The 8851-nt window shown below is 40.5% G+C and overlaps 1 protein-coding gene across 1 annotated transcript in view; it reads right to left on the reverse strand.

Moving 5' to 3' along the window:
* The window catches only part of Dop2r (dopamine D2-like receptor), a 177822-nt gene extending 170706 nt beyond the window's left edge, over positions 1-7116 (reverse strand). The window contains exon 1 of the mRNA XM_076765003.1: positions 7005-7116. The gene's annotated coding sequence lies outside the window, so the exon portion shown is untranslated. The remainder of the gene's footprint in view (positions 1-7004) is intronic.
* Positions 7117-8851: the final 1735 nt, after the last annotated feature.

Raw genomic sequence — 8851 nt, forward strand, 5'->3', positions numbered from 1 at the left:
ACGAGTGCCGACGAATTATAAATGACAACACCGCGCTCAAAATAACACAGGATGCTCCGGACAAAACAAGCCACTTAATTAACTTCTCTAACCCTCTTGCTACAAAATTAGTAAGACGTATTGAATTGAAATTTAACAGACTGAAAACTAACCCGCGGCCCAAAATGGTTTCTACGTATCCGTTTTATTCTACGCTTCGTTCTTCTCCGACGAGCTTTCGCAAGCGTAGAAAACGTGGTATCCATATTGTGACTTTTACAAGCTGTAAGTCGATTCCGTTACGCTCGAGACGTGACAGTTAGCGAAAAGAAGGAAGCAATAAATATAATTGGGAGAGAAATTTCGCGTTCTCTACATGCTTTTCAGGGAAGGAATTCGCGGAGTGAAATTCATCCGCGAGTAAACTTAAGTCATAAAACGCGGTAACTTTAAATGATACGCGACCGCCGCGTGCTTAAAACGCGAAAGCCACACGGTAACACTGTCTCTCAGGCGTCTACTCGTACTTTTTACTGTTTCGCCCTTTGGTACGCGGAAAGTGCCTACTTACGAGGTGCCTGGCGCGCGATTGCTCCGCATTCCTAGCGAATTTCACCGTATAAAGAGACACGAACGGCATCGGCATCCCCGCTATTCCAAAATACTCCTTATTGCAGCGCGAAAATTTACGAGCAGCTTTACAGCGCCCTTTGTCCGCAAAAGTGGCGCCGTTGTGTGCCTTTAATTTTAAAAAACAACACGACCGAGGTAATATTTTCCGCCATCCGTCTGGCCCGCGATAAAATTGCAACTGACCGAATCGAAAAATTTAACGCTTATCGGACGGCGTTTTGCGCATAACTTGCCGTTCAGGCGGAATTTTCCTCGATTTATTTCAATCCCGAATCATTGGAAACGTTGAACGGTTCTAAACATTCGTCGTTTGCTCTGCGTCCGAGTTGTTAGCAACATTATTTGTTTTAGAATATTCAAACAATTTTGGTTTCTAAATATATTCGTCGGGAACGAGTATAGAATCAACCTTCGATAATTTGCTTTCAGAGCCGATGTATTGCTACCGCAGTTCAAGTTCGAGACGGCGTGGCTTTAATTATTAACTGGCACTTAAGCTTCTCGGCGTTAGGACGACAAACGTTTAGCGAACGAAGACGGCAAAGACATTCTAATTTAATAACGTTCCCTATTCTGAACGCCAATAAGAATCGTCTCGTTTTCGCGATGAAAGTCAACGAACTCTTGACAATTCTTTTCACACGGATCTGAGAAAAGCGGGGATAAGAGGACCCGCATAAAGCAAGTAATAGTGCTGGACGCCTTTTATGACCGTGAAATTGATCGGAGCTCGGAGAACTTTAGAGGGTTATCTACGCGCGAAAAATGTTAGTCAGCTCGCAAATCCATTTATCAAAATCTTGAAGACGCGAGGGGCTCGTTCCCGCTGGGACCATGAAAATTCCTCCCCCGATTCCTGACGCTCGTGTAACTATAGTAAAAGACTGTTCGGTCGAGTGAATTTTTGAATAATAAAACGCCCCCTTTTATTTCAATAACGAGAATGAAAAATTAATTGAAAGAGGATTGGCTCATTCAAATAACTGAAATTGTTTCATGCGTTTAATTGCACGGAATAAAATATTTGTTTCATTTAATTATCCATCGTAATGGAATTCTAGGCACATTCTGGCAAAAATGTGAATACTCAGGTATAAAAAATGATATTTCATTTAAATACGTGTATTACCTAAAATATATTAGCAGTGCTGAGCCAAAATGTGGCGATACATCGTCACGAATGTATATCACGCGCGATAGGAAACATCAAAAGGAATTTCTTTCAATAGGTAATTCAATGTTCATGGAATTAACATAAAGGTAAGCGGTTTTGACGGTATTATCGCCAATTATTTCTATTCATACATGTGCACCGATTATTGGTGATTTAATCGAAGATATATAGATTTTAGTCCATTAATGGATATTGCGAAAATTGACTACTTCATTTTCAACGAATCTTCGTAGACATCTCTGACAACCAAGTATAAACCGACTCGTTTAACAATCAGTATCATTTTTCTTTTCTATTCTACGTGTGCGTGCCACATATTCCGAATCATCCTGTGCTTATCGCGAATTAGGAATATGTATGCTGACGCGGTTGGACTGCTGACGTCGTTCGCCAGCAAGCGTAACGAAAATGATTGACACATCAATTAATGCTATAAATCGCGGGGTTAAACGCGATCGGGGCGAGCGTACCGTGTAATGAAAACTCTTGCCCGTCCTCCCATAATCGGCAGCAACGTGCGGTCGCAAGTTTAATTCGTCGCGATAAATCGGATCGGGACCGCGTCTTGACGAGAAAATAACCGCTTGACGCCGACGAGCAGACGCGACGTCGACGGAGAGGAACGACGACGCGACGTGCGAACGAAACGAGCAGGAGTTTGTCGAGGAAAATGCAATTACGCGTCGATGTTAACGACAATGACACGCGATAATGAAACGGTATGATCGGTGCGTAAATAATTTCGACGTACCGGCGATTTCGTGCGTCGATTCGCGTCGGGTCGCGACCGTCCCACTCGATCGTTGCACGGCAACCACCTGGCGTTACATATGAATTTCAGCGACTACGCGATGACCGTATGACAGGCATTGTGAAAAATAAATAATCCGCATCACGGACAACAGGGGTTTTGCCGGTCGGAGTGTTTCCAGTTGAAACGCGCCTCTTTGCTGGAACGAAATGACGCGGATTACGGTCGATGATCCATCCTCGGATGAAATGGTTTTAATTGAAAGCGATGCGCCTCCCAAAGGGAACAAATCCGAGCGAAAACTTGCAGGAGAAAAGCCGCTTCATTTGTAGCGACCAAATTTTTACCCTAAAAATAAACTTGAAACGATTTTTAACGCGCACGTTCGAACGTTTTCACCGATTTGAAGTTGTTTTTCCATCCAGGACCGAACGAAACGATACGTAATACTTTTGTTCCGATCGCCAACGCGCTGATATTTCCAGTCGTCGACGGCGGTACGAATCGGACACGACACGCGTACGCGAATGTAATCACTGTGACTTCTGGCCCCGATGAATGCCGAGACGGTCGATAAGGCTTCTTTAATCTCGAATTGAATCCGCGAGGGCGCGAAGCAGCACTTGGCAGCCGATATCGTCGCGCGAGCCCGTGAATCGTCCTTTCAATGTTCCCTTTAACCGCGCGGAAGATTGCGGGATTAAGGAGAAGTCCCCTTTTGGTCCACGGATCCACGGGCATAAAAGTCGAATCGCCTTGAAAACCGCCAACACGCGCTTCGACGCGTTACCGGCTGAACTTTAATGAAATTTGCGAATCTGATATTTATGGAGGGCTTCCCAGAGAGCGGAGCGTCGACTCATTTTACTTTGAAATACTTCCTGTCCAACCGACCAAGCCAACCTAGTCTGTTATTCATGAATATGCTGATTATCGCGCTTTCCTCGGATGCTAATGGTAGAAAAGCACATCTCTCCCCGTTGCTTTCGCCGATGTATCGAAAGATCCGACGATAACGCGCCACGGATTACGAAGTGGCTGTGAGATCCTCCGGGTACTGTTTCCCCGGAAAACACAGCTATATCTCCGCATTATGTTCTTCCCTCGTGGCTAATATAGACACTGCAAGCTGCCCTTTGTACTTCGCGAATTTGTAATTCTACTTACGAAGGTAATTAACGCAAACAACGTGACATTCCGCACCGGATCGTGTAGAATCACTTGCGCGACGACAATGAATTTTATTGCTGCTCTAGCAACAATTATTCGGGGCAGTTTACTTCGTCGAGCTAACGTCGGAAGGACCATTTCGCGATACCAAGGGATACACGTTTGCATGTGTTTCATCGACGAGGCGTAGGATACACCATTCAATGGGAGCTTGTATGGCGAACTAAACAGTCGATTTAGCGGAAAATCGGTGTTCCCGTAGGACACTCTAAGACAACCGTCGAAAATTTAAGAAAGTCGTACCTGCGAATTGTTTAGAGTTACGAACAATTTTACTACTGGGGTAATTGTAACTTGAAGAACGTTTTTAATTCCGCGTCCTACTACCAACTGTTGGGAATATTGGCTCATAAACTAGTTATACAAGTAAACGTTACATCCAACGTATTTTTCCAACCCCATTATCATTTCGATGTCACTGCCACCATTATCAACAGGCCATAGAAGGCGATCATAGCGTATCTTATGGTAAGAAAGAAATTATAGGAATTACCAAGGAGCCCCATTACCATTTCGATGTCACTGCCAATATTATCAACAGGATAGAGAAAAGGAACATAAAGCCGTCTATGGTACGAAATGAAATTATAGGAATTGCCATAGAGCCCCATTACCATTTCTATGTCACTCCCAGCATTACCAACAGGTTACAGAAAGCGATCATAGCGTTTAAGAAGGTAGAAAACGAAATTAGAGGAATTTTTGTCTTCTTCAACAAATTGAAGCTATACGGACCAGAGTCGGGCATCAAGTACGATTGAAAATGTAGACGTCAGAAGAAAGCCGATAATAATCAAAAACACCTGTTCCAGGCTGTAGAAAATCAGAGCTGATATACCTCACATAGATGCTTCGTGATTCCTGGGCTCTACCCTAAAAAGCAAACGCGAAAAAATAATCGGAACGCTAAAAGCAATCGCGATCAAATTCATATTATTTGCAACTAGCAACGCGATTAGTACTTATACTTCGCAACGCTAATGCAAACCGAGATTTACGTTTACACGCAACTCTACCCTGAAAAAACAAACACGAAAACTCATTCGCAACTCTAAATAGAACTATACAATTGATGCAAATTATTCGCAACTTTAACTAGACAAGCAACACGTATAATTCATACTGCGCAACGCTAATAACAAACCGCTATCAGTTCTTATTCGCGACACTACTCTGAAATAAACCACGAAAAATATTCGTCGTTCGCAACTCTAACCGTTATCATGATAGTATTGATATTGGTCGCAACGCTATCCTAGAAGCAAACGCGTTTGTTATTCATATTTCGTGACACTAATAAAATCGCGCATTAAATAATGCGCAACGCTAATTTTACTAATGCGTACAGCCGTTCCAGGCTGCTTCGTGATGCTGGAGAAGGTGCCATCTGAAAAGCTACAAGTACTACAACTACAGGCGACAACAGTGACACAATAGGAACATGGAATGACTCTCCATCCTCATCCGAAGATGAAGATGAAGAACCATTTGATGCAGCCCACTCTTGCGACAGTTTGTCAGGGCCTCTTCGACTCCCGAGAGTCTCTTCTTTCTTCGGCGGTCCTGCCAAAGCCTGAAACTTAAACCTACGCTCGAGATTCCGTGCAATACACAGTCCTCCAACGATTCTACGAATCGTTATCGGAACAGATATAAAGAAACTCGAGCGGGACGAGCGTTTCGGGGATCCTACCGCGAACGAACACGACCGCGAAGAGCGACTGTAAAGCCGCGCGATTCCAAGAACCGAAACTAAAACCAAAACAAACGGTAAAATCCGTTTGGATCGGCTAACGTTTCGATTCTCCAAATCGAACTACAGGTACAGGGACCTGTAGCTGTCCTGCCCTGACCCTACCTACTTATATCTAGCACACATACCAGAAAGTAAGTTACCTACCTACCTAACCCTATATTTAAAAAATTGCAAAACTCATTCTCGCAAACATACGCTCCACGGTTCTCACACATATGCCCGGGTGCAAAAGCCTACACTAGAGAGGATTCCCCGGGGTTCCTCCGACACCCGACCATTGCAAACATTCACACTCTAAAGGTACGTACCAATTCCTGAAATCAACCGAAAAAGACTAGTGACCATTGCGTATTTCAACTAACTTTCAAATAATAGAAGCTTTGATAAAATGATATATTCAATTCTGCTGCTTAAAATCAAGAAATTAATTGTATCTACGTTTCATTAAATATTTTATGTTATTGTCTTGGAACATGCAAAATGTATGAGCAACATGAAATAGAATTTTATTTGTAAATTATATTAAAGTTTTAAAACGACGCAATTCCGCAGCCTAACCACACACACACATGTGAAATTGCGTCGCGCACGATACACTAGCGCAATGTCAGTTGCAAATAGATATTATTAGGAATTCTTAGAAACTAAGTCATCGTGCTCGTTGCCTTCGCTCATGCAAGTAGCACCTGGGCACTTGGATGAGTTTAGGCAATCAACACGGAATAATAACCTGAAAATCCTAACTAGAAAAAATGATTATGATAAATGCTAGCGTATAACGAAATAGTATTTATATATTCTGTCTTATTTTATTTCTTTTACTGGACTTTATGTTTCTGATAATTAAAGAGCAAAATTTTAATATACAATCATAGTGAAAAATATTATCAGTGAAGGAAACTATTCAGATTAAAATTGAATTTTCTAAGATGAAAGGCTTTACAATAAAACAATTTACTTTGAAAATGTAAGGAAAAATTATTGAAACAAACTGATGAAAATGTTTAACCCTTGAGTAATTCTGTTGTCAAAGCGTATTTTTTAAAGATGAAAGTAATACATAATGCATGTTACTTTGACTCAAGAATTTACCCATCGCGAAATGTCTTTTTGTACATGAATTGAAACGTCAAATTTTTGAATAAGAAAAGACTTTGATGCATTCGATATTAAGTCATCAAATTATATTTTCATATGAAGCACGAGCAATATAAAAAATAATCAATATTACAAGTCAAGGAATTTATTTTCATTTTCTGACAAATTTCACGTTATATTAAAAGTCGCGTAGCACAAAAAGACCCTAGCCTGATCTACAAAATAAAACAATATACACATGTTCCTATTCACGGGTATAAAAAATACCCGTGGTCACTATTCGTCAAAAATACTACGTATACAACCGGACACCCGTGTTGTTTCGGACCTTTCGCCCTACAACATGATTGGGCACCGGAGGGACAAAATTACATGCGACTCACCAATCGTTGACTACGACGACGACGATGATGATGATGATGCTGCTGCCCATTGAAATACATCAGCCCAAGTTATCTGCATGGTCCTGTTGTTGGTCTCCAGGATGTAAGGATGAAATCCATAGTCTGTAAAGCACAAGAAAACAATCACAATCTATTCTACAAATTATATACATTTAATATTACATTTTAAATTTGAAAATATTATTTGTTTCTAAAGATGCATTGAATAAAATAGGATGATACTTACGTTTTTTATTCGTAGACTTTCGCTCATTCTACATACAATATTTCCCTTTGGTGGTGCACTGATTCTAACACCGGTGTCGAGTAATTTTAATTTTTGAAGGAAAAATGGAAAAGACATATTGAAAAAATGATAAACTAACGCGACCGAAAATCAAAATCGGCGAACAAGAGGCTCTACTGTCGCGATATCGAAAGCAAAGAGCCACGACGCTCTGGACAAAAATATAGAAATGCGCAATATACACTGACTCGACCTTCTCGTGTGCCTAAAGTATAAACAAAACTCTACACGAAGCAACTGTGCTTCGAAAAACAATCTACTAATCTACGCAACAAACACTGATTCTACCGACCGCGTTGCGCGCGGTCACTAAAATTTCTGGAAAAAATTCTGAAATAAGAAATAAGAAATAATTAAGTAATCACTCAGACATGTCCACTTATAGATTTAGTATTAAATTTGACCGATAAAAACATAAAAATATGTAAACATATATAGGTAGACACTCACTTGTTATAATAAAGTTGAATTTATCACTATTCCGTGTTCAATCCCCTCCATTTGCAATTTTCAATGGCAGCCATTACATGCCGGTAGCGTCCCGTTTTGTCGAATTCCAGCAAAGTCTATAAAACAAAAATTACGATGCTATGTGTTAAAATAAATGTACCAAACCTTAATTAAACATCGACTCAACCCGAAATATGGACCAGGAATTGTTAATGACGTTTACAGACATCGTAATTGACGATAATTATCTATGGGAAGGTCACGCACGAAACACGTCACACATTTTCCGCGATTTCAATCGACTTGAACGTCACAAACGTGTTCATATTAAATAAAAGCACTAACAGACAAGAAAGGAAAGTACTACGAACGATTTCGAACATTAAAATGACAATAATTAAAAATTACGTATCTCAGTAGAAGCGAAGCCTGTCACTGCATCTCATCACACGAGTTTCCAGAGGACTAATGGCAGACTGGCACGATCGCGTCTCTCGCGGGGGGCAATGGTAGGGGGAGCTGAGCGCGGTGGTCACGTAGTCAAACGTCTCGACTCTCGATCTGTATTTCAGAAGAGGTTAAACCTTATATCTCCAATAATTGAAAATAAACAAAGTAAATAAATAAAATTAATACATAAAGATATCAGAATAACAATTAATTAATGATTTATTGTCTTTATATCCTCGTGACGTCACAATGAGTAACAGCCAATCACAGGCGCTGCTTGCACATTGAATATCGATATGTTAATCGATACATAAGTAACTAGATCGATTGAAATACATTAATTATCACTGTTTTAATGAATGCTTTCTATACAAATTTTGCGAATGCAACAACAGTAGACAAATAATACATATAGAATATAGAAAGACATTTATTTTTCACGATGCTTTCCCTTCGCGTCATAGGAATCTGTCTTTCACTAAATACTGCCCAAGTTTATTGCCTGTCTCTATCTAGTTCTTTTATATTCTCCAGTATTTTGTAATAGTAATTTTATTATTACCGTTGCTAGCATTCGTAAGCCAGGGTCAGTCATCTGATACGCTTGTTGTTTTTTCAACGCTCGGTTAGATTCTGTTTA

Source organism: Colletes latitarsis, chromosome 5 (genome assembly GCF_051014445.1).
Source record: "Colletes latitarsis isolate SP2378_abdomen chromosome 5, iyColLati1, whole genome shotgun sequence".
NCBI lineage: Eukaryota > Metazoa > Arthropoda > Insecta > Hymenoptera > Colletidae > Colletes > Colletes latitarsis.